The sequence below is a fragment of the Oncorhynchus mykiss genome, chromosome 3 (assembly GCF_057628025.1).
Source record: "Oncorhynchus mykiss isolate SJ-2025 chromosome 3, ASM5762802v1, whole genome shotgun sequence".
Classification (NCBI taxonomy): Eukaryota; Metazoa; Chordata; class Actinopteri; order Salmoniformes; family Salmonidae; genus Oncorhynchus; species Oncorhynchus mykiss.
Window position 1 is genome coordinate 35,742,656 of NC_143024.1, and position 27,471 is coordinate 35,770,126.

Below are 27,471 nucleotides of genomic sequence, written 5' to 3' on the forward strand. Positions count from 1 at the left end.
CACCCTGGAGCTGCAGTGCTCTCAGAGTCACTCCGTCACAGTGCTGAGCAGAGCAGTGAAAGGACCTTTGTGTCTTTGCATCCACACCATGGGAGACAGAGCTCACCCACTGTCTTTGTGCTTCAGCTCTGACCGTAACACACACCGTCTGATATGACCAATCAGTCCAGTTAACACTGGAGAGAAGAAAGAGGCAGAGATAGAAGAAGAGGAGAAGGGGTTATGTGTCGTGAAGTCAGGACGGTCAGTCATATTGAAGAGGATTTGGTACCCCTCAGTGTTTTTTGGGTCTCCCTGTATCGTCCCGCTGTCAGATGTCGCACTATGCTAACTCATTACTATCGGAAAGGGGAGGATATGCTTCGCAGGGACTCAACGGTATGTGGCGTGATGGGTGGTATTGACTGACGCTGGGAAACATGCTGACTAGGAGGTGTCAGTGTGATGAAGCAAAGCTTACTTCCTGAATCCTACTTCCCAAATATTCCACATTACGTAATTTGAGATGTCCCCTATCCTGTCAAAAATTACAGTTCACTATCCAGTGTGCTAAAATCCTAAATCATTCATCCATTACCCATTTACCAGCCGGTTTTGTGGTTCATTTTTGAAGAAAAGAGAACTGAAAACTATCGAATGGAAACTTCAGAAAGATTCCATCTCACGTAAAATCTTTTCAATGGAAAATAGGGCCTCATTTAAATAAACATGGCATTTGAAGGGGATTTAAGCATACAAGGTGGAACAATTGTAAAGTCATTAAAATAATGACAACTAGGTGAACAAGGTGTGCCAGATAGGTCAATATATTTTTAGCTGATGTTTTGTCTGGTTTTACTCAGCTAATAGCCATAACAGCTTAATAATCCTGTTCAACAACATTAATGTTAATAAACAGGTGGAATAAGCATTGTTTCTCTTGTTATTTTATGTGCATAGTGAATCTGCAGACATTATGGCACACTTTGAACCTCTTTGTCTTTTCTTTTATGATCCTTGTATGCCGGTTTAGTCGGTTTAGGTTTATAACTAAAATCTCAACAGAATCTCATGATTGATGGTGAGGCACAGAGGCACATGTCCAAATGCTTATGCTGCTATCCCTAATAATTCCAGACTTGATTAGGATGTACAGTATATTTCCTCAAATGAAAGTGTAAGGGAAATGTTAATGTTTGTGCTATTTCTGTGTTCTATTCATGTGCTGTTCTAAATAACACATTTCTGTGTTCATGCAAGTGGCTGATTGTACAAATCCTCACTATTAGTAGCTGCAATTTGGCAGTACGCCCAGATCTTGTTTTGAGAACGAACAAGAAATCTCAGTTTCAAGGTCTCAGCTTAGAGAGAAAGAAGCCTCGTGAGGTATTGGTCTGTCACATGTAATGAACCAGTATTGTTCTGTCACATGGATGAAACAAAACGGTAATGATGAATTAATTATGTTAAATTATGCAAATATAACTTGTCTGTGTATAGCCGTATAGAAGACAACTGCTGGGTCTGCCCAGGCAGAGTTCCTGATTGACATGTTTACTATGGTTCATTGAGTTGGTTGGAACCTCTCCAGCGCTCTGACAATAAACAATGATTCATTAAGATAGACTTTGAGTGCCCCTATGTAAGAATTTCCACGACAAAAGGTTATAGAAGAAGAGGGGGTAAAGATAATGGAAGGCTGTGTTTGGGCAATAAATATACATATTTTTGCATAATGGGGATAGACATGATGTCCTTGGTCTATAATTTGTTAATGTTAAGAGAGGACTTAGCACCCGTCATTCCTGGATTTGAGCAACTCCCATGGGAAAATAAATGTGGGTTGGAATGACAGTTTACTAGAAAAAGGGTTGAGCAACAAAAATGAAAGTGCTTCTCAGGCATAGTGGGTGCTATGAGACGTGAGATACAGCTGGAGGCTCCAAGGTTGGGTCACAGCCAGATACTGTAGGTGCATCAACATCATATATCTGTATCATCAACATATGTGAGTGCTAATATGAGCATAAAATGTGATACCACAATATAATATCACTTCATGGCATTGTATACTGCTTAGTTATTAGGTCACTTATGTCATGTACAGGTGTGGTATCTCTTAATTTGATCACTCTGTTGTCGCTAAGAATTTTCCGGCACTGCATTCAAATGAGCCTCGTGATTTACATAAATTCACTGAAAACCCACAGTTTTCCTTCTCTCTCATCGATCAAATGCTAAAGCACCAGACAGAAATAATGTCCTACTACTGTAGATCCTACGACTGCAACATTGAAAAGTACAAAAATGTATCCGAAATGCAGCCATACACAATAACAACCATCGTTTTATATAGCTTAATAAGACAAGATAGATATTGGTCTCCACTACATACAAGTATATCTGAAATGCAGCTGTAAGCTACACCTAAACTATAGCCTAATGTAGCATATTAAAACTAATTTCCTGTTACAAATCATCATTTCCTGCAGCAGGATTATTTTATACCTGAGATGGAACTGGACAAATTAAGATCCTACATCCCACTGGGCACAACTTGTTGAATCAACGTTGCTTGAAGGTAATTTGTCAAGGTATTGTGACATGGAAATTTCAACCACAGGATTATGTCAACATGGTAACCAAATTCCAACATAGACAAATATGTTGAATTTGTATCTTACTGTATATCCGCCATCAGAAAAAAAACACAATAAACTGGTCAGCAGCTACTGGAGAATTGATCTACTTACAGATATTAATTTGGTCTCCCATCCAAGATTATAACCAAGCCCTGCTTATGTTTGTCACTGACTATTACCAATGTGTTATCCGTGTGAATGATTATTGAGAGATCTCTTAATAACTAAATAGATTCCCTGTTGCTATCAGAGTCATTTCAAAGGGGTAGGTTTAACAGAGCAAATTAAATGTAACCAGATATCATCAATATTTAGGCCTATATAGCATTTGCGAAGTCATCAACAGCTATTGTTTCAATTCAACCCAGGGTTCAACAAAAAGATAGACAACAGGCTACATACACTGAGTATAACAAACATTAGGAACACCTTCCTAATATTGAGAGGTGTGTGGACTTGATTAGCATGTACAGTCTATTTCCTTAAATGAAAGGTTATCAAAGACGCTTGTGTCTTATCATGTTGAATGGCTGTGGAAATAGAAGATGACCTCAATGCTATTGACTTTACTTGATCTTTCTGACCTTGGCCTCTAGCTCTAGTGTTTCCTCTTTGCCACAAGATGTCACTTTAGTTCACTGGAAAGCCCCCCAGTGTCTCATCCAAGACAGAATGTACCACTTTGCAGGAGAGGGGGTAAAATTGATGCAGGGTGGTTGTTTGGGCAATAAATATACACTTTTTTTGCATAATGTAGACATGATGTACTTGTTCTATAAATAGTTTGTACTGAATATGGTTGGGTGAGTCTTTCACGTCATGATGAGAGGTGTGTGGATTTCACACTACCCCCTGAATGACACAATAGTCTAGTTTGTGGATTATTGTTGCCACTGACTTCACTGGTATTTCATTTGCAGGCAGTTTAGAAAGATTATACAGTCATTTACTATGACTTATCAGCCTTTGACAAACACATGAAAATACTGTTACAGGTCAAAACCGTTTGCTGTTTATATAAAAAGAAACCATCCTTTATTCCGCATGACCACAGTTGTGTTACTTGGAATGAGGGATTGCTATGCCAACAAAAAGTTGTTACTTTTAAGAGAGGATTTAGCACCCGTCATCCCGGATTTGAGCAACTCCCATGGGAAAACAAATGTGGGTTGGAATGACAGTCCGTTAGAAAAATGGTTGAGCAACAGACATGAAAGTGCTTCTCAGGCATAGCGAGTGCTATGAGATGTGAGACACAGCCGGAGGCTCCAAGGTTGGGCCGCAGCCAGATACTGTAGCTGCATCAACTGTGTCATCAACATACATTACCTTCAGAAAGTATTTCACACCCCTTGACGTTGTCCACATTTTGTTGTGTCACAGCCTGAATTTAAAATGGATTCAATTTAGATTTTTTTGGTCACTGGCCTAAACATGTCAAAGTGAAATTATGTTTTTAGATTTTTTAAAACTAATTAATACAAAATTAAAAAGCTGAAATGTCTTGAGTCAATAAGTATTCAACCACTTATTTATGGCAAGCCTAAATAAGTTCCGGAGTAAAAATTTGCTTAACAAGTCACACAATGGACTCTGTACCCCACACATACAATTATCTATAAGGTCCCTCAGTCGAGCAGTGAATTTCAAATACAGATTCAACCATAAAAACCAGGGAGGTTTTCCAATGCCTCGCAAAGAAGGGCACCTATTGATAGATGGTAAAAAAAAAAGCATAATTGAATATCCATTTGAGCATGGTGAAGTTATTAATTACATTTTGGATGGTGTATCAATACACACAGTCACTACAAAGATACAGGCATCCTTCCTAACTCAGTTGCTGGAGAGGAAGCAAAAAGCTCAGGGATTTCACCATGATGCCAATCATGACTTTAAGAGTTTAATGACTGTGATAGGAGAGAACTGATAATGGGTCAACAACATTATAGTTAGATACAGTTATACTTGTACCAGAGTTGTGTTCCAGAATGTTAATTTGTTTTACAGACAGACAATCTTACACCATACAAGTTGCAAAGGTGGAACTTGCAATGATATCATTCTCAAAGGACAAGGTAAGAAACTGAAACAATTTGACGGATCTATATTATATTTTATCACTGCTAAAGTTCTGGAGTGACTGGTTGTACATACAGCATGTAAGAGAGTGAGAGGTGAGTGTGTGTGGGGTGAGTGAGAGTAAATAGAGAGAGAGAGAGAGAGAGAGAGAGCTAAAGTGAGAAAAAAGAGAAAAAGAGAGAACAGAGAGAGCGAACCGAGAGAGCACATATCAATATACAGATTACAACTTTAATTTGCTAATGGTTTTATGGACAGACAAATAAAAGGAAGCCCGGGGGACTGTTTATAGTCCTGCTACAGGGAACCACCCAGACTGAGGTTGAAGCTGGTTCGCTACTGTACATGTGACAATTTTCCTGAAAGTCTACCGTCTAATTAGGAAGCCACACAGCCAGTTATGACGTGGATTGTTTAGATGGGGATTCTATGTAGATTCAAAACTATTACTTCCCGTGTGTTGATGATCATAGATCGCTGCTGTGTGATTTCCTGATTTCCCTTCCTCCATTTCCTCTTTCTCATGCTTTCTCTCACACTCCCTACACTCCCCGGGGGGAAGGCCTCTTAGCACAAAAGTGGAACTACTCTGTGTGTAGTTTGGGGAGGAGGGTAAGTGTGGGGGAGGAGAGAAAACAAGAAGTTCTGGCTCTTATCGCCTAGAGAGAGAGAGAGATTGGGGAGGAGGGTAGTGGGGGAGGAGAGCAAACAAGAAGCTCTGGCTAATATCTCCTAGAGAGAGAGAAAGAGAGAACCTTTGTGAGTGTAATGTTAATTGTTCTATTTAACTTGCTTTGGCAATGTAAACATGTGTTTACAATAGAGCCAATTGAATTGAATTGAGAGTGAGCGAGTGAGTGAGAGAGAGAGAGAGGGAGAGAGAGAGAGAGAGAGAGAGAGAGAGAGAGAGAGAGAGAGAGAGAGAGCACACAAAATGAGGTGGAAACTGAGCACTTCCTAACCTCCTGCCAAATGTATGACCATATTAGAGACACATATTTCCCTCGGATTACACAGATCAACAAAGAATTCGAAAACAAACCCAATTTTGATAAACTCCCAAATCTACTGGGTGAAATACCACAGTGTGCCATCACAGCAGCAAGATTTGTGACCTGTTGCCACAAGAACCAACCAGGGAAGAACAAACACCATTGTAAATACAACCCATATTTATGTTCACTTATTTTCTCTTTTGAACTTTAACTATTTGAACATCGTTACAACACTGTATTATTAGACATTATATGACATTTGAAATGTGTTTATTCTTTTGGAACGTCTGTGAGTGTAATGTTTACTGTTAATTTGAATTGTTTATTTCACTTTTTTTTGTTTACTACTTCACTTGCTTTGGCAATGTCAACATATGTTTCCCATGACAATAATGCCCTTGAATTGAATTGAGAGAGAGAGAGAGAGAGAGAGAGAGAGAGAGAATATAGAGACAGCGATGACACAGACAAATCTGCTGAGATTCTTGGCTGCTAACGTGATGCATGAACCGCTATGAGGAGAGGAATTTGTCTGGGGGAAGTCGAGGCTATACTACTATCACACACTTCATGGGGCCTTGAGGGGAGAGCATTGAGGGCTCGAGGGGAGACCGGAAGTGTTGCCCAACATGAGGGAACTGTTTGAGGCAGTGCAGATGGTGAAAACACATGTTTTGTATACCCTGGACGCACTTTCTCTTTGGTATTTCACCATAAATATGAGTTCTACAGACATTCCATTCACTATTTCATAGAGTCCCATATACCACTAGTCCTAGAGAAGTGCGTAGCTGAACACTCACAAGACTTCAGCCCCAACCTCTAAATGCAGATCCTCCAGCCAGGAGAGAGACCTTTTAGAGAGTCGATCCTGAGTGCTGGGCTGGACCTGCTGCTGTGTGTCACTGAACAAATGTTTTAATGCTTGTTACGAGATTAGCCCACTTAAAGAGCAGCGGGCTGGTCGATGGTCCACACCGATGGGTAATAACATTATCCTGGCTGGGATTGGCAGAGACAGCCAGGCAGAGCCATTCTGCCATTGATCCAGACCCTACAGGGCCACTCTGATGCTGCCCTCCATCAAATCATTAATTTGTTTATGAAATATTGATATTGGCTGCGATCTCTACACAGGCATTTGGACCTACCAGATAGAGTATATTAGAATGTCTAAGCATGTTAAAATATTAAGTCTAACAAACCTGTTGCTGATTGTTCGTTAATGTCTCCTAACATTCTAGGGCTCAGCCATTCTGTGGAAACAACATGATGGATTTTGTTTCCTGTCTACTCAATGCTGATTGCCACAGAGTGGAAGTATAATAGGCATAGATTCCAATGGAAATGTCAGCCGTCACTTCTTTTCTATTTCATCCGTATCTAGGGGAAATTTGGAGATGGAAGACAGGGACCACTGCTTACATCAGCTACATGCGGTCCTGTTGAATTATGTGAATCTTCTAATTCTTTATGAAAGTGAAAATAAATATCAAGCATTTTCAGGTTTGGAAAGGTTTAACATTTTACCACATATTGCAAATCATCTGGTATTAAAAGTCAAACATAGTCATGCACAATATATGCTAAATAGTCTCAAATTGTAATCGCTAACTACTTTGAGACGGCTGTAGATTGTGGAGAATCACCATGCAAAACCTGTAACTCTGAGAGTCTTAGAGAAGACTGTTGATCTGTTTGTTGATAGCGCCCTCTGTCGTCAGAGTAGCACTTCTCATTCATGATGGAGAAATCCAGATAATCTTTTTAAACAGATGAACAAGGTAACCTTGGCTCCTTCACCACAACACAGATTCCCTCAATAGAGCAGCCTAGCAAACAGAAGCTTTTGTCGTTCCATAGTGGCAGTTGGAATTCACGTGCTTTCAAAGGGAAAGCTCTTCATGCAGTAGTAGAGCTCCATGGATCAATGGATGTTACCCAGGAAAGCACACAGAACCACTAATGAAAACAAGAGGTACCATGGGCTTAAGCTGTATGGTTTCTGCAATAACACCTGAACTAACCACCAACCTACAGTAGAGACAATCCTGTATTAAAAAAACGTCAACAAAAAAACACAAAATCAAATAACCTATGAATTGAGAAGTTGCAATTATTTCAATACTTGCCTTCGGAAAGTATTCAGACCTCTTGATTTTTTCCACATTTTGTTATGTTGCAGCCTTATTCTAAAATGCATTAAATTGTTTGTTTTCCTCATCAATCTACACACAATACCCCATAATGACAAAACAAAAACAGTGAAATATCACATTTACATAAGTATTCAGTCACTTTAATCAGTACTTTGTTGAAGCACCTTTGGCAGCGATTACGGCCTTGAGTCTTCTTGGGTGTGACGCTACATGCTTGGCACACCTGTATTTGGGGAGTTTCTCCCATACTTCTCTGCAGATCCTCTTAAGCTCTGTCAGGTTGGATGGGGAGCATTGCTGCAAAGCTATTTTCAGATCTCTACAGAGTTGTTAGATCAGGTTCAAGTCAGGGCTCTGGCTGGCCTACTCACGGACATTCAGAGACTTGTCCTTAAGCCACTCATGCGTTATCTTGGCTGTGTGCTTAGGGTTCGCCCTAGTCAGAGGTCCTGAGCGCTCTGGAGCAGGTTTTCATCAAGGATCTCTGTGTACTTTGCTCTGTTCTTTGCCTTGATCCTGACTAGTCTCCCAGTCCCTGCCTCTGAAAAACATCCCCACAGCATGATGCTGCCACCACCATGCTTCACCGTAAGGATGGTGCCAGGTTTCCTCCAGACGTGTCGCTTGGAATTCAGGCCAAAGAGTCCAATCTAAGTTTCATCAGACGAGATAAAATATTATCTTATGGTCTGAGAGTCTTTAGGTGCCTTTTGGCAAACTCAAAGTGGACTGTCATCTGCCTTTTACTGAGGAGTGGCTTCCGTCTGGCCACTATACCATAAAAGCCTGATTGGTGGAGTGCTGCAGTTACAGCCTTATTGGTCTGCAGGTTGTCCTTTTGGAAGGTTCTCCCATCTCCACAGAGGAACTCTGGAGCTCTGTCAGGGTGACCATCTGGTTCTTGGTAACCTCCTGACCAAGGCCCTTCTCCCCCGATTGCTCAGTTTGGCCGGACGTACAGCTCTAGCAAGAGTCTTGGTGGTTCCAAACTTCTTCCATTTAAGAATGATGGAGGCCACTGTGTTCTTGGGGACCTTAAATGCTGCAGAAATGTTTTGGTACCCTTCCCCAGATCTGTGCCTCGGCACAATCCTGTCCCGGAACTCTACGGACAATTCCGTGAACTCGTGGCTTGGTGTTTGCTCTGACATGCAGTGTCAACTATGGGACCTTATATATATATATATATAGGTGTGTGCCTTTCAAAATCATGTCCAATCATTTGAATTCAAGTTGTAGAAACAACTCAAGGATGATCAATGGAAACAGGATGCACCTGAGCTCAATTTCGAGTCCAGTAGTAAAGTGTCTGAATACTTATGTAAAGAAGGTATTTCTAAAAAACTGTTTTCACTGTGTCATTATGGGGTATTTTGAGTAGATTGCTGAGGATTTTTTTTATTTAATCCATTTTAGAATAAGGCTGTAATAACGTAAAAAAATGTGGAAAAAGTCAAGGGGTCTGAATACTTTCCGAAGGCACTGTATATATTATAGCAAGCTATGCTAGGCTGCATGAAGAGCACAATTACGTCCAGGGATGCCATGTTTACCCCAACTTCCCTGAGGAAAAGTTGGTAATGTAATTAAACTTTTTTGCATTGCATTTCACCAGTAGTCTCCAGGACAGGTTTGTGGTGTGTTTGAAGAGAAGTGCTCTTTCATTGTGACTATTTAACATACCCATTGGTCTGCAGCTTTTGATCTCTTTTCAACACCACCTGTTTTTCAATGGTGGTAAATGTATGATGAATGAGACCCTTCTTATGAAACTCATACCCTTGACTATGAAACTCAACCGTCAGAGAGTAGCAATGTTATCCCATAAAGCCACCCTAGTAAACAACAAGAAAGATCCTAACCCCTGTTGTCCTCACACATCCCATACACACATTAAGAGAGGCTGCATGGAAGATAAGGGGATGATTAAAATATATATCTTTCCTACTGCACTGTATATTACAGACTGTACTCAATGAATTTTGACAGGCTTGATTAACGATAGCGTAGCACTGAGGCTAAAGCCCTGGCAGAAACCTATAGCTACTCCACCGACCCAGAACTGCTGGCCGTCTCCACCACTCTCCACCACTCTCCACCTCCAACACGGCTAATGAGTGATTCCATCATGCTGATCCAAGCATTTTGGAGCTCGTCTTCAGCATATTAGCGCAGCAAAAGGTTATTCATAGACTATAAAACCAAAGCTGTGGGCAGGAAATGCTGACTTGTGTGTAAATATCAATTCAATTAGTAAGGGCCCCGGTGAGTGCAGGTGCACTAGCTTGTGTTAATGGCAATAGACATCAACATGTATAAACAAGACAGGCAAGACACACTCATATATACATCCAATAACAGCTGATGTGTTGCCGTTTATTGTCACGAAGCATAATGACAGATGTAGAATTTAGATGATGTTTTTATTATGACTGAATTAGTACGAATTAGAAAGATTAGTCAATTCAACATCACTTCACATCCACGATCCATTGAGTTAAGCTATTGAACTATGAGAGAGTATTGAGTAACATCTGGTCATAAGCTATGGTAGGAGTTAGTCAATTATAATAAAATGCATATACAGTTAATTAAATACTCTGCAAACACTGGGCTATGTAACACGGCCTCAAATTAGCAATACATTCAGATTTCAATACAGTGAATCTAATTGCAACCAAAGTTTCTTGCTAGGACAAACTGCATGGTATATTCACAAAACCTCATCACAATTTTACCATAATTCCCCACACATCCTCTTTAAGGTGGTCAATTCAGAATTTAGAATAACCCCTCAGGTTGATAACATAATGATCCCTGTTTGTCTGACTTGTTGCACCTCTATCAGCGTCACTATGAGTGTACACACAGCGCCACATTCTTGTGCCTCTCCCAGTAGTGGCAGTCCTCCGGGAAGCTCCAGTTGGCCTAACTCTTTTTGTGGTTACTGACAGCATGCACCACGAACCTCACCATCTGCTTCCCCAAGACCTCCATCATGGCCTGGGCACCGCCCTTCTTCTCTGGCCCCTCCATCAGTTGTCGGATGCAGTCGCGTGGCACCGTTTGGGGACCGGTGCTGTAGGAAACCACCAGGTAAGGTATCATTCACCTGCAGCCCCTCAAACAAGTTCTGACCGGCCATTTGTTGGAAGTGGTCCCTGGCACGCCAGTTTCAATAGTTGCTGCCAGAGTGGTTGACCAGTCGGACCGACCAGCTCACCCAGTTGTATTTCCTGGTGAGGAATTCCTGTACTTCCTGAGCCGTGTCCTGAAGATTGCGTTCCTCTTTTTCCTGGAGAATATGCTGGGCATCAAGGCAAGCCTGTTCAGGGAAGGCTGCTACGCAGGCCCCGATGCATGCCTTCATCTTTGATTCCACCTCCCTGATTTTGGTGCTCCAGTGATGGATGGTTTCCTGTTCCTCATCTGGTCTCCTGGTGAGGGCACAGTGGCCCGGCAGGGCAAGTAGGCCCAGGTAGAGGATCTCCTTCATCCTCACATAGAAGTCCTCCAGTAGGCGCCTGTTTCTCGCCTCATACCTGAGACATATGGAGAACCAACCACTAAACTGTTGTTAATAACAATAAAAGTAAGCATCCTATTTTCCATAATCACAAGTGAACAGTTCAAATTCATGCCAAGTGTTCTGAAACTAAAATACTCAACAAAGCCATGCTCCACCGGTGCATAAAGGCTCATTTAGCATGGTTAAGAACACTTTACCTCTCCACCACCTCCAAGATGGACTCCCCAAAGCTGTTGGTGCCCATCAGAGCATCATACAGCACATACAGGTTCATCTCCCCACCGGTGCTCCAGAAACAGCCTCTTCTTGACCTCCTGAAACTGTGGCTTGGCCTCCAGAATGTCCATGTAATTCCGGAACTGGTTCCTGATGCTCTCCTCCACCGAGAAGTACTGGGAATCCAGCCGGCCCTTCCTAATCACACAGTCATTATCCTCCAGCTGGGTGAACAGTACGTCCAGCTTGTTCCTCACCGCCAGGAACTGCTCTTTGACATAGCAGACCTCTTTGCTCTTCACGTTGTCCAGGGCTAGTCGTAGGACAGGGGCGGCTGCCTCACACCTCAGCCCCTCACCTCAAAACTCTCCATCACAGCCTCGATGGCGTTTTTCTTCTGGGCCACCATCTTCTCCAGAGGACTTGCCATGCTCTGGAGGGAGAATCAATATGAAAGTTGAACTATGTGTCAATGCTTGTTGAGGTGTACCGGTCTTCAGAAATCATGCTCAAAATCAGGACGGAAAAGCTGCACATTGTTCTCAAGTAAAGTGGTTGAGTGCCCTTTAATAACAATTGACATTCAACCCCTTATGGGGGCTCAGTCTGTGAGTTTCCCTGCAGAGTAACACAGATAAAATGATCAATTCAGATATCACTATTGGACATTTTCAAATAAGATTGATAACCTTGTTACAGACCAAAACACACATTTATGTGCCATATCACTGTTACATCTTAAAGGGGCAATCAGCAGTTCCGACATACATTTTTGTTGGACTTATAAAGTAATGATATGTACCCATTGATTAAAGAATATAACTTATAAATGCCTCATAAGCTAAGTTCAACTGTTGTACACCATCAGAACCTAAAATATAAGCTTGTTTTACTTCAATGTTTTTCAACAAAGTAAATGCAAACAAGCCTCAAAACTTGGTTAAATTATAATTATTATACAATGGATGGTCATTCTTTATATTCATATCTCTGTTTATGATTTTTATTTTCACGTTACATTTCTCCAGCCCCATCCCTCAGCTTTTTACCAAAACAGCAGTGGGGAGGGTGTTTTGTAATTGTCACTCCCTGATCTGTTTCACTTGTCCTGGTTGTTGTCTCCACCCCCTCCAGGTGTCGCTTGTTTCCACCAGTGTATTTATCCCTGTGTTTCCCGTCTCTCTGTAGCAGTGTATTTACCCCTGTGTTTCCCATCTCTCTGTACCAGTGTATTTACCCCTGTGTTTCCTGTCTCTGTGCCAGATCGTCTTGTATGTTCCATGTCAATGTTCCATTCTCCTTTTTCTAGTCCACCTGGTTTTGACCCTTGCCTGTTCTGGACTCTGTACCCACCTGCCTGACCATTCTGCCTGCCTTGACCTCGAGCCTGTCTGCCACTTTGTACCTCCTGGACTCTGGACTGGTTTTGACCTTTTGCCTGTCCACGACCATTCTCTTTCCTACTTATTTTTGGATTATTTAACATCTTCAACTGCAACCATCTGCCTCCTGTGTCTGCATCTGGGTCTTGCCTGTCATATTAGTAATAGTTTCTACTGCTGATTGCCCCTTTACTGATTGACAGTCAGTGAAAAGAAAAACATTGCATTTCATAATTTAATCAATAAAGTGCAGTAGTCAGGCAGCAAGTATAATCACTGGCCTGGAATGTTACTATACCGCTATTTACAGACACGTTTTAGAGATGCTTGTATACAAGAGCTACATTTTTATATCTGATATTGTCAAGGTCAAAGCTAAAAATCTGTATAATATTGAATGAGATGCAACATTTGCATGTAAAACAAATGTCAATCTAAAGCCAAATGGGGATAATACATTTATCATGACATAAAATGACTGAAATAGACAGAGGTGTGAACAGCCCTTCACTGGGTCTGTTTATGCCTCATTTGGTTTCAGAACCGACCAAGCCCAAGCAATATACATAAAAAAACCTCCTTTCATCCCTTGTCTGCAAACTCTAATAGGCTAAATTATTACGTCCTTGATCAGTCCACAATCCGTAAAAGATGGACGATCATACAGACACTGTGCCACTTTCAAATACATGACGTCCAATTAACCAAGCCTTAATAAATAAACACCAATTAGATGTGTTTTATTTGAATATCTTGGATTATATTTTTACCAACAGTCTGTGTTGTATTTCCCAATGTTTAAAAAAAAAAAATGTATAGCAAATTTTGAAACTATATTTTACTTTTACATTTGTATTACTCCAACAGCAATTAATAACTATTGCAGTTGGGTAGGTCGAATAATATAATAATTCAGTGTTTTCATTCATGCCCATGTTTGATGGAGACGCACTGTATCCGTACATTTACCCATGCATTTAGCTAAGTCCCATGAGAAACATTGGACACATCTTGCAGTATTTACCCCTGTCTTGTTGTTAGAGAAACCCATTCGTCTTACAACAGCACATCGTTTATTTACCTGGCAGTGGCTCGTCCTTTACGCCCGATCAGCCCCAACAGCTGCAGTTAAGATTTTTTTTCTCACATTTTCTCAAATACTCCCAAGGCTCTTCGCTGTGTTGTTGAGGATAGATCCTAAAAGAGAGGAGGAATCACGGCCACTCATTTAACATCTGCAGTTTGGCATGTAGAGAGAAAGAGAGAGAGGGGGAGAGAGAGAGCGAGAGAGAGAGGGAGAGAGATACAACCCATATTTATGTTCATTTATTTTCCTTTTTATACTTTAACTATTTGCACATCGTTACAACACTGTATATAGCCATAATATGACATCTGATATGACTCTATTTCTTTGGAATTTTTGTGAGTGTAATGTTTATTGTTCATTTTTTATTGTTTAGTATACAATTTGGGGATGTGCATGACTGTTACATATTTTAAAAAAAATCACTAAATCTCTTGACCTCATAATCAAAATAATATTGTGCCTCTAATATTGTATAGGCTTTTATGACAGTTAAATTACATTGATAATATTAGTCCATTTTTACAGTTTTGTTTTACAATGAATTGAAAAACCTACCTAGTGTCTAAAACAATTAATTGTATCAGTTTTAATATCTCTGTCTCTATCTCTCTCTCCCCAAGTGCCAGCCATAGACTCATGAGCTACTCCCCATCCCCTTATGATCAGAAACCATTATTTATAAATCCTCATAATCTGATTATAGATCTGGAGAATGCACAATTACACATTGTTTATTCACTGAAATGTTATGAAATTGATTACACAACACAATAGGATTTTACGGCATTTATTTGCAGTTTAATAAAACAAATATCCTATTTGTCGGTGTATTTGAAGCATGCAGCAGCCAGTCTCGAAGGATGACTTCTGACTGATGCATTAAGTTGTGGGAGCTGCACATGTAGTCCAACTGCACATGAAACAAGTGAATCCGACACGTCATGAAGTTATGCAGGTAAGACAATATCTTATGTCTCAAACAGTTGACCTACTTTTCTTAATAGATTTCAGTTTTGGTTCACCGACTCAGGGGAGGGGGTTGTGGGGGGAAACCTGGTTATCTGGCGGGCATGAGGACTACCACAGAGGTGAAGCCTATATCTGTGTGTGCTGTATAGATGTCTCCTCTTTAACAGTGCAGTGGCCTAAAAACAAAAGCAGAAATTTTAAGTAAGCCTACTCTCATAGTAACATATTTAACCAAATAATGTATTTTTCATTTAGGCCCACCATGAGGCTTATCAAAACAGCCCGTAGGCCTATACATTGATTTACTAATACAGTGAGGTAAACACCAGGCCCTCTGGTGGAAATATACACTCTTAGAAAAAAGGGTTCCAAAAGGGTTCTTCGGTTGTCCCCATAGAAGAACCCTTTTTGGTTCCATGTAGAACCCTCTGTAGAAACGGTTTTACCTGGAAACAATAAATGGTTCTTCAAATGGTTCTCCTACTGCATGGGGACAGCCGAAGAACCCTTTAAGATTATAGATAGCACCATTTTTCTTCAAAAAGTGCAGGCACAGCATCTTCACAGTATTACATTCACTTATATGACATCATGTGTGGGTGCCTACAGTAGCACAGTATTACCAAATGTTTACTTATCAGTATTCCACATCTATTCTGACACCTAGAGGTATGAAATAATACTACAGCAGGGGTCTCCAACCCTGTTCCTGGAGAACTGCCCTCCTGTAGGTTTTCGCTCCAACCCCAGTTGTAACTTATCAGCTTATCAACCTGCTAATTATTAGAATCAGGTGTGCTAGAGTTGGAGTGAAAACCTGCAGGAAGGTAGCTCTCCAGGAACAGAGATGGAGAGCCATGTACTACAGCCACTACCTGATTGGCTTTATTCAACACATGTTCCCAATCCCAAAAGGACCCCTAGACCCTACACCCTATGCACTTGTGGAGATCTGATCATATTAGACATCTGCAATCAAATATGGTAATAGCTCTACCTTATCCTCTGATAGGCTATGTGGATGTTCCACCATATTGCTTATCAGCCTTATACGAATCAAATCATCTCAGATCTCAGCAAGTGCATAGGGGTCCATTTTGGAAAAATGAAAGGAGCAAAGCCCAGGTAAAAAGTTAGATGAAAACCCGCCTCAGTCTTCTGAAAACCTAACCCTGGGATAGAGTTCTATTTTTCTGCGAGACAATTACACACATTTTAATGCCAAAGGCACGCCAGAATGGCTTCCAAGAGGTGTTGCTGAGTGGTCTAGTCTGTCTCAGAACTTGAGCAATTTTGACAAAAACACTGGATATATGTTGCTGCAAGGGTTGTGCAAAGTTGGTGTTTCCTCCAAGTATTAACTAAGGGGGTGGAGACTTACCCTGTCACGACTTCTGCCGAAGTCGTTGCCTCTCCTTGTTCGGGCGGTGCTCGGCGTTCGATGTCACCGGTCTTCTAGCCATCATCGATCCATTTTTCATTTTCCATTGGTTTTGTCTTGTCTTCCCACACACCAGTTTTCAATCCCATTCATTACCTGTTGTGTATTTAACCCTCTGTTTCCCCTCATGTCTTTGTCAGAGATTGTTTATTGTCAGTGTAGTGTTTTTGTTGTATAGGTGCGCGACGGGTCTTCGTACCCGTATTTGTTTATGTTCTTTTCCTGTTTAGTGTTATGGAGCATGTTTTTATGACATTTTTAAAAGACTCCATTTTACACTCCGTTTGACTCTCCTGCGCCTGACTTCCCTGCCACCTATACACATATGCCTGACACCCAGTTATGATATTTCTGTTTATTTTGTATTTGTTTTGAAACATTTCTATAATTTTTTTCACTTTGAAAATGTGGAGTAGGTTGTGTAGATGTGTAGGGGGAATAATCAGATGTGCAGAATACTGGAAATCTGAATAGTGGGGTTAATAGCACAGAAGAGATCAAATCAAGCTGCAGTGCTTTAGAGAACAAGAACAAATGAAGTAGAGAACGTAACTTTGTGAACCGTTTCTTAGGCAAAGACACAGTAAGGGGACACGGACCGTGGACCACACGTTGATGAGAGGAGACTAATCAAAATCTAATTATTATGGCAAATTAAGATACCACGCCGCGCATTGGTCCTCCGATCCTTCTCGCTTCTCCTCCTCAGAAGAGGAGGAGGAATGCCGTTACATGCATATAAATAAAAAGACAGCACCTCCAAACTATGATCTTACATTCATGCAGCAGAAGGAGCCTGTTCTCTCTATCTAAATCACCAGTCCTCCACTCGTTACCTGTATTAATGGCACCTGTTTGAACTTATCAGTATAAAAGACACATGTCCACAACCTCAAACAGTCACACTCCAAACTCCACTATGGCCAAGACCAAAGAGCTGTCAAAGGACACCAGAAACAAAATTGTAGACCTGCACCAGGCTGGGAAGACTGAATCTGCAATAGGTAAGCAGCTTGGTTTGAAGAAATCAACTGTAGGAGCAATTATTAGGAAATGGAAGACATACAAGACCACTGATAATCTCCCTCGATCTGGGGCTCCACGCAAGATCTCACCCCGTGGGGTCAAAATGATCCCAAGAACGGTGAGCAAAAATTCCAGAACCACACGGGGGGACCTAGTGAATGACCTGCAGAGAGCTGGGACCAAAGTAACAAAGCCTACCATCAGTAACACACTACGCCGCCAGTGACTCAAATCCTGCAGTGCCAGACGTGTCCCCCTGCTTAAGCCAGTACATGTCCAGGCCCATCTGAAGTTTGCTAGAGAGCATTTGGATGATCCAGAAGAAGATTGGGAGAATGTCATATGGTCAGATGAAAACAAAATATAACTTTTTGGTAAAAACTCAACTCGTCATGTTTGGAGGACAAAGAATGCTGAGTTGCATCCAAAGAACACCATACCTACTGTGAAGCATGGGGGTGGAAACATCATGCTTTGGGGCTGTTTTTCTGCAAAGGGACCAGGACGACTGATCCGTGTAAAGGAAAGAATGAATGGGGCCATGTATCGTGAGATTTTGAGTGAAAACCTCCTTCCATCAGCAAGGGCATTGAAGATGAAACGTGGCTGGGTCTTTCAGCATGACAATGATCCCAAACACACCGCCCGGGCAACGAAGGAGTGGCTTCGTAAGAAGCATTTCAATGTCCTGGAGTTGCCTAGCCAGTCTCCAGATCTCAACCCCATAGAAAATCTTTGGAGGGAGTTGAAAGTCTGTGTTGCTCTGCAAATCTCTGCAAGGCAATCAAACAAACAAAATGTCAGTATAGGGACAAAATGGAGTCACAATTCAATGCCCGGACACAAAAAGTATGTGGCAGGGTCTACAGGCAATTACGGAATACAAAAAACATTAGCCATGTCACGGACACTGACGTCTTGCTTCCAGACAAGCTAAACACCTTCTCTGCCTGCTTTGAGGATAATACAGTGACATCGTCGCGGCCAGCTACCAAGTACCGTGGGACCCCCCTGTCCTTCTCCGTGGCCGAAGTGAGTAAGACATTTAAACGTGTTAACCCTCGCAAGGCTGCTGGACCAGACGGAATCCCCAGCCGTGTCCTCAGAGCATGCGCAGACAAGCTGGCTGGTGTGTTTACGGACATATTCAATCACTCCCTATTCCAGTCTGCTGTCCCCACATGCTTCAAGATGGCCACCATTGTTCCTGTACCGAAGAAGGCAAAGATAACTTCACTAAATGACTATTGCCCTGTAGTACACACTTATGTCATCATGAAGTGCTTGAGAGACTTGTCAAGGATCATATCACCTCCACCTTACCTGCCACCCTAGACCCACTTCAGTTTGCATACGGCACCAACAGGTCCACAGACAATGCAATCGCCATCACACTGCACACTGCCCTGTCCCATCTGGACAAGAGGAATACCTATTTAAGAATGCTGTTCATTGACTACAGCTCAGCATTCAACACCATAGTACCCTCCAAGCTCATCATTAAGCTTAAGGCCCTGGGTCTCAACCCCACCCTGTGCAATTGTGTCCTGGGCTTTCTGACGGGCCGGTGAAGGTAGGAAACAACATCTCCACTTGGCTGATCCTCAACACTGGGGCCCTACAAGAGCGCCTGCTGAGCCCCCTCCTGTACTCTCTGTTCACCCATGACTGCGTGGCCATGCACGCCTCCAACTCAATCATGAAGTTTGCAGACGACACAACAGTAGTGGGCTTGATTACCAACAACGATGAGACAACCTACAAGGAGGAGGTGACCGGCCAGCAACCAAAACCTGTGGACTCTCCTTCACTGCAGACATGAGGAACACATTTAAATGTGTTAACCCTCGCAAGGCTGCAGGCCCAGACGGCATCCCCAGCCGCGTCCTCAGAGCATGCGCAGACCAGCTGGCTGGTGTGTTTACGGACATATTCAATCAATCATTATCCCAGTCTGCTGTTCCCACATGCTTCAAGATGGCTGTTCCCAAGAAAGCTAAGGTAACTGAGCTAAACAACTACTGCACCGTAGCACTCACTTCCGTCATCATGAAGTGCTTTGAGAGACTAGTCAAGGACCATATCACCTCCACCCTACCTGACACCCTAGACCCACTCCAATTTGCTTACCGCCCAAATAGGTCCACAGACGATGCAATCTCAACCACACTGCACACTGTCCTAACCCATCTGAACAAGAGGAATACCTATGTGAGAATGCTGTTCATCGACTACAGCTCAGCATTTAACACCATAGTACCCTCCAAACTCGTCATCAAGCTCGAGACCCTGGGTCTCGACCCCGCCCTGTGCAACTAGGTACTGGACTTCCTGACGGGCCGCCCCCAGGTGGTGAGGGTAGGTATCAACATCTCCACCCCGCTGATCCTCAACACTGGGGCCCCACAAGGGTGCTTTCTGAGCCCTCTCCTGTACTCCCTGTTCACCCATGACTGCGTGGCCATGCACGCCTCCAACTCAATCATCAAGTTTGCGGACAACACTACAGTGGTAGGCTTGATTACCAACAACGACGAGATGGCCTAGAGGGAGGAGGTGACGGCCTTCGGAGTGTGGTGTCAGAAAAATAACCTCACACTCAACGTCAACAAAACAAAGGAGATGATTTTGGACTTCAGGAAACAGCAGAGGGAGCAACCCCCTATCCACATCGATGGGACAGTAGTGGAGAGGGTAGTAAGTTTTAAGTTCCTCGGCGTACACATCACGGACAAACTGAATTGATCCACCCACACAGATGTTGAAGAAATTAGGCTTGTCACCAAAAGCACTCACAAACTTCTACAGATGCACAATCGAGAGCATCCTGTCGGGCTGTATCACCACCTGGTACGGCAACTGCTCCGCCCACAACCGTAAGGCTCTCCAGAGGGCAGTGAGGTCTGCACAACGCATCACCGGGGGCAAACTACCTGCCCTCCAGGACACCTACACCACCCGATGTCAACGGAAGGCCATAAAGACCATCAAGCCACTGCCTGTTCACCCCGCTATCATCCAGAAGGCTATCATCCTATGCCGCACAGCCAACCAGGCAGTGCTTGGTTGGGGAGGATGGTAGATTCTAACACAAAGATAGGAGCCTGAGAGAATGAGAGAGTAGAGCAATGTACTGACAAGTTCTTAACATGTTTTTATTAGACACAGCAAAATCACAAGTTGAAGTGTTAAACTCTAGTGTTAAATGTAACATTCACTATATTGTCCCATACCCCACGTAGTTAATGTTACACTTTTGAAGGTGTTGGCTTTTTAACAATTTCACAGAGTTTCTGTAATTTTGTTAATACACTGACCAAAAATATAAATGCAACATGTAAAGTTTTGGTCCCATGTTTCATGAGCTGAAAGATCCCAGAAATGTTCCATTCGGACAAAAAACGTATTTCTCTCAAATTATGTGCACTCCTTTCTTTACATCCCTGTTAGTGAGCATTTCTCCTTTGCCAAGATATTCCATTCACCTGACAGATGTGGCAAATCAAGAAGCTGATTAAACAGCAGGATCATTACAGAGGCCCACCTTGTGCTGGAGACAATAAAAGGCCACTCTAAAATGTAGTTGGGCCAATATGGTTTCTGTCTGAACGTTTGAGGGCACCCCTTTCTCCTCCATAGCAGTTGCTAAGCAGTAGTTGACACTTCCACATTGTTCTGTTCATTTCGGAAAGTTTTCAAAACCTATGAAGCAATTTTTTTGACACAACACAGTACAGTGTACTGTATATGTCTCTGTAGTGAACTACCTTTTAACATCATTGGTCCCATTTACATTCAATCTAAGAGCTTAAAGAATTAATAACAACACACCATATAAAATCAAATTTCAATTCAAATGTATTTATATAGCCCTTCGTACATCAGCTGATATCTCAAAGTGCTGTACAGAAACCCAGCCTAAAACCCCAAACAGCAAGCAATGCAGGTGTAGAAGCACGGTGGCTAGGAAAAACTCCCTAGAAAGGCCAAATCAATATGTGATAATGTATTTTTTAAATTAAGTGCAAAAAAGCATTTACTTAGAAAAAAAACATTTCATTCAAGGAAGAAAAACCAAGGATACTGTATATAAGGTTATCATAATGCATCCATTCAGACTCATTTCTGAATGTAAACTTGAGTTGGCAGTGGAAAATAGAAAACATAAGAACTGAATTGCAACACTGCTCATAGCAAAATAGTCTAAAATCTAGATTTAATCCATTCCATTCATTGACAAAGGAACTGCCCACCACCCAAAAGGAAATTACTATTATTTTAAAATTGAAAGAAGAGTACTAGTAGTCTCCAAAAACCTTTAACCTTAAAGCCCTCATGCCCACCTGACCCTGGGAGTGAATGAGGATCAGTTCCCTTCACACTGGGCCAGCGCCTCAATCTTCTTGGCCTGAACACCCCTTTCTCCATCATGGGGGCCCATTTCTCCCTGACTTCATTCTCATCTTCCTCTATGACCACTGTATATGCCATTAGTGTCATCAGGCCCATGTGAAAGACATTAGCCAGTTGGGAACACTTTTCCTCCATGATGTCTTGGTTTTGCTTGTAGTGCTCTAGGTACACCTTCAGCAAACCTCTTTGTTAAAAAGTTTTCTCTTCTTCTATGACACTGTCATAGTACATTTATAGAGGAAGGTCACTCTGGTCTCTCTCATAGACCCTCTTGAACTCTGCCATGTACCCCTCACTTCCCTCAGGGTTGTTTTCGATCTGTTCCACCATGGTGTTGAGGGCGGTATACTGGTGCTTGATATACTCTTCATACTTTCTGTACTTCTCATTGACCTCGTTCAGGTGAATCTGCTTCAGAATCTGCTGGTTTGTCTTGGAGATGCTTTCCAGCTTGGCGTGGATGTGGCCGAATTCGTCGGCATCGTGGTCTTGGGTGAGGTCTTTTGCGACCAGGTCCTTTGTCACCTTCACCACTGCGGTGACATGTCGAAGAGTGGGTTGATTGTGGCGATGAAGGAGAAGACATTCTCCGTGCCGTTTAGGATTGTGACCAATGTCTCCTTGCCCATGGCTTCTGCTTCACTTACAGTATGACTTCACTGTCGTCCTGGAGAGTGAAGAGACAGTCATTTAGTATGTACACTGCATCACTCATATCTGCAAGTAGTGCCAACTTAATCGAATTTGAATTACAGCATGTGGGGTCATATGCTTGAACTTTTATTCAGAATATTCACAAAGCAGCCTTATGAATCATTGACAACCTTTTTAGTGTTTGTTCACATTCTGAAAATGCATCTGGAATTTAGCTGGATAATAATATAATCTTGTCATGACGATGAAGGACAGATTACAGTCTGCGTTGTGCTCTTTGAACATTGTGGTGGTTAATTTCTTTACTATCAAATGAGGAGAGACAAACTTATCACACGTCAGAGTTATACTTAAACTAAATCTTTAATCACTTATTAATAAGGGAGCAGGTCAATACAATGCACACATACAGTGCCTTGCAAAAGTATTCGGCCCCCTTGAACTTTGCGACCTTTTGCCACATTTCAGGCTTCAAACATAAAGATATAAAACTGTATTTTTTTGTGAAGAATCAACAACAAGTGGGACACAATCATGAAGTGGAACGACATTTATTGGATATTTCAAACTTTTCTAACAAATCAAAAACTGAAAAATTGGGCGTGCAAAATTATTCAGCCCCTTTACTTTCAGTGCAGCAAACTCTCTCCAGAAGTTCAGTGAGGATCTCTGAATGATCCAATGTTGACCTAAATGACTAATGATGATAAATACAATCCACCTGTGTGTAATCAAGTCTCCGTATAAATGCACCTGCACTGTGATAGTCTCAGAGGTCCGTTAAAAGCGCAGAGAGCATCATGAAGAACAAGGAACACACCAGGCAGGTCCGAGATACTGTTGTGAAGAAGTTTAAAGCCGGATTTGGATACAAAAATATTTCCCAAGCTTTAAACATCCCAAGGAGCACTGTGCAAGCGATAATATTGAAATGGAAGGAGTATCAGACCACTGCAAATCTACCAAGACCTGGCCGTCCCTCTAAACTTTCAGCTCATACAAGGAGAAGACTGATCAGAGATGCAGCCAAGAGGCCCATGATCACTCTGGATGAACTGCAGAGATCTACAGCTGAGGTGGGAGACTCTGTCCATAGGACAACAATCAGTCGTATATTGCACAAATCTGGCCTTTATGGAAGAGTGGCAAGAAGAAAGCCATTTCTTAAAGATATCCATAAAAAGTGTTGTTTAAGGTTTGCCACAAGCCACCTGGGAGACACACCAAACATGTGGAAGAAGGTGCTCTGGTCAGATGAAACCAAAATTGAACTTTTTGGCAACAATGCAAAACGTTATGTTTGGCGTAAAAGCAACACAGCTGAACACACCATCCCCACTGTCAAACATGGTGGTGGCAGCATCATGGTTTGGGCCTGCTTTTCTTCAGCAGGGACAGGGAAGATGGTTAAAATTGATGGGAAGATGGATGGAGCCAAATACAGGACCATTCTGGAAGAAAACCTGATGGAGTCTGCAAAAGACCTGAGACTGGGACGGAGATTTGTCTTCCAACAAGACAATGATCCAAAACATAAAGCAAAATCTACAATGGAATGGTTCAAAAATAAACATATCCAGGTGTTAGAATGGCCAAGTCAAAGTCCAGACATGAATCCAATCGAGAATCTGTGGAAAGAACTGAAAACTGCTGTTCACAAATGCTCTCCATCCAACCTCACTGAGCTCGAGCTGTTTTGCAAGGAGGAATGGGAAAAAATTTCAGTCTCTCGATGTGCAAAACTGATAGAGACATACCCCAAGCGACTTACAGCTGTAATCGCAGCAAAAGGTGGCGCTACAAAGTATTAACTTAAGGGGGCTGAATAATTTTGCACGCCCAATTTTTCAGTTTTTGATTTGTTAAAAAAGTTTGAAATATCCAATAAATGTCGTTCCACTTCATGATTGTGTCCCACTTGTTGCTGATTCTTCACAAAAAAATACAGTTTTATATCTTTATGTTTGAAGCCTGAAATGTGGCAAAAGGTCGCAAAGTTCAAGGGGGCCGAATACTTTCGCAAGGCACTGTATAAAGTGAATCGATTGAGTGCGCTACAATATTGATGGCTGGTCATGGCTGGTCGACGATTCACGCTCAGATGATTCGTTGAGAGCCCCGAGAAAAAAGTACAAAGGTATTCTATAGCCAAGATACACCCCTTTCAACCTACATGATGAACAGCAGATATATAGAATGGGTCACAAGGTTAAGATTTGTATAAAAGATAACTATAATACATAGGAGACATGTCAACAGTTTTCATTGTGTAGAGACCAGTGTCTGGCCCCGTATAGAACAGAAACATTAACTCATGCTCTGGAATGCTCTTTAGTTTTATCACCCAAAAGACATTGTAAATCTCCTGTCAGTGTTATCTCCCAGAAGTCCATCCTCAGTAGAACACAAACACAATAGTTAAGAATACTCTATTCTGTTGCAAAAAACAACCATTTGATAACATCAGCTAACTCGCAAAACAATATTATACCTGTTATTTTTAACAAGAAGGAAAATATACCTATTTTACTGTAGGCCAGGCCTGGGCAACTCCAGTCCCTGGGGGGCCTGATTGGTGTCACACTTTTTCCCCAGCTAACACACCTGACTTCAATAATAAACCAATCATGATCTTCAGGAAAAAATGCAATTAGTTTAAATCAGGTGTGTTTGCTAGGGATGTGGGAAAAGTGTGACACCAATCAGGCCTCCGAGGACTGGAATTGCCCAGGCCTGCTGTAGGCAATGGCAAATGGTTGCTGTCCAGACCTGAAACTGGAGTGTAAAGTACCGTATATGCCACACATTAGTTAATTAAATAAATACTCAGTAAGGAAAGTCAACTCCTCAGTAAGGAAAGTAGCTATTGGCTGTCCTAAAAGTCGCTAAATTACATCATCACCTAATTTGCATAATTGGCCATGTGCATGTAATTGTGATGGACGCTGTAGGAGAGAGGAATAACGTTGTGGGAGAGACAAAAAGTGAGTAAAAAACACCATAAATACGTTTAGAACTACAAATGAACTTTCTTTTGTCGATTCATGTTTTTTTAATGTCACAATTCCAACCCTCCTCCTTTATCCGGGCTTGGGACCGGCAGAAGTGACCCAAAAGAGACATTCTGAGTGACTTATTTTTAAAAACAATTTTTTAGTTTCGTTTTCTTCATTTGTTTTGGTTTTTAACCTTATGGTCCACTTAGGAGCCTACAACAAGTAACAGTAAAACATGAACATTTTTAACCATAACATTTTTAACATTTTTTGTATACAATCTACATTAACAATCTAAATGGACCAAAAATAGACAGTAGAAAAAACTGTCAATAGAAAATGATGCTAACTAGTCTGGCCCTAATTCAGGTTAATTGTTGTAATTAATATAAGCCAGGGCAGGATCAGCCAGCGGTGGCTTCCCGCATGCGCAATTCATTTGCAGTCTGGAGGTGTAGGAGTGAACATCTCCTGCTCGGACTGCAGTTGGGAGGGACTGCTGCGTGAGAACTGCGCCTGTGAGTGCTTTGGGACAGAGGTGTGGCCCCCGGCAGCACCCGCTGCTCGTTGAGAAGAGTAAGAACCATATGTGCTTTCACGTCATAGTCTCCAAAAACACCAGAAAAAGTCGCTAGATTTGTCTCTAGTCGATTTTTTGAAAATGTGTCACCAGAGGTGACAAATTCGCTAAGTTGGAAACACTGCCCCCCCAACACTGCCCCCTGTCCGGTTAAGTTTAGGGTTCATTTTAAAATCACATTTTAAGACTATAAATGTTTTTAATGCTGTGTTAACATTTTTCTCTGTCAAAATAAAAAGTGTAATTTAGACAGAGAAATGTAGAAAATGTGTAACTAATTGTCAAATTGATGGAAATTCAGGTCAATTGATGGTTAAAGTAATTCATCCATCTTAAAATGCATTGTTAAATGATTTAACAATTTAAAGTATTGGTTGATGTGTATTGTGAGGATTCTGTGTTATGCACTATAGCCTGTTACCATATATGTGATTTAATATTATCTGCTGTTGGCTTGTGTGGATGTATGTGTTATGCAACATAGCTGACTTGAGACATTGTTAACAGTTTCAGGGCCATGGGCCTTTCTCATGATGGAAAAAATACAGAATAACATGAAGGCAGGAACTGTGCAATGAGTTGTGGGGGCACATTCAGAACGTGTTGCGTGTTGCGAGAACAAACACCCTTTCTGTGTTTGTTCATAAAAATGGAGGTGTGTCTGGCCTCTGGCTGATGATGCGTTCTCTGGGAGAGGGTGGGGCTTTACAGGAGTGCTGGTCATCCTGAGCGGTCTGATTGTGGGAGCCATATTCCTGATACACCATGGGCCACCCGAGAAGGCTAAAGAGGGTAACCTGACCCATAGTTTAGACGATGAGGATTTTATATTAACCAAGCATGTGGGATCACTTAATCTGGATAAACAGGAAAGAAATTGAGATATTTGTGTTTGGTTTTAACACCTGTGTATAGGAGGGTGTCAGTGTACCTGTGTAATGGGGGAGGGTGTCCGTATGGGGATTACATGATAACCAATTTAGGACAGTTTTGGGATTGGAGAAGAGGGTATCCTTATAGCATAGGGGTTCCCACATAGGTGGATAGGTTTTCCATGATATGGGGAAAACTTGGGAGCACTGTTGAACTCTGTAAAGGTGATGAAATCCTACTAACCATTAGGTCCATTAAGCTTTCTGATGCAGGAACCTATACCCTCGGTCTGGAAAGGGATGGGGCTGACACAATGGGTGTGTTCTCTGTAAAAGTGCTGCCGAGGCCACAGCGGTCCCAGATGAACCAGAGCCAGACCCAGACACACTCCTCCACCACTCCAAGCCCAACCCTGCCTCCACCAACCAAAATACCAAACCCTATC

General features: G+C 42.0%; 2 pseudogenes across 1 annotated transcript; both read right to left on the reverse strand.

The window, feature by feature from the left end:
• Positions 1 to 10,205: 10,205 nt before the first annotated feature.
• Positions 10,206 to 12,032, reverse strand: LOC110515008 (uncharacterized; annotated as a pseudogene). The gene is made up of 2 exons (XR_016494593.1): positions 11,584 to 12,032; positions 10,206 to 11,399 (listed from the first exon to the last, which is right to left on the reverse strand). The product of XR_016494593.1 is annotated as an uncharacterized LOC110515008 (transcript).
• Positions 12,033 to 21,715: 9,683 nt separating this feature from the next.
• On the reverse strand, positions 21,716 to 22,552 carry LOC149984519 (protein rapunzel-like; annotated as a pseudogene).
• Positions 22,553 to 27,471: the final 4,919 nt, after the last annotated feature.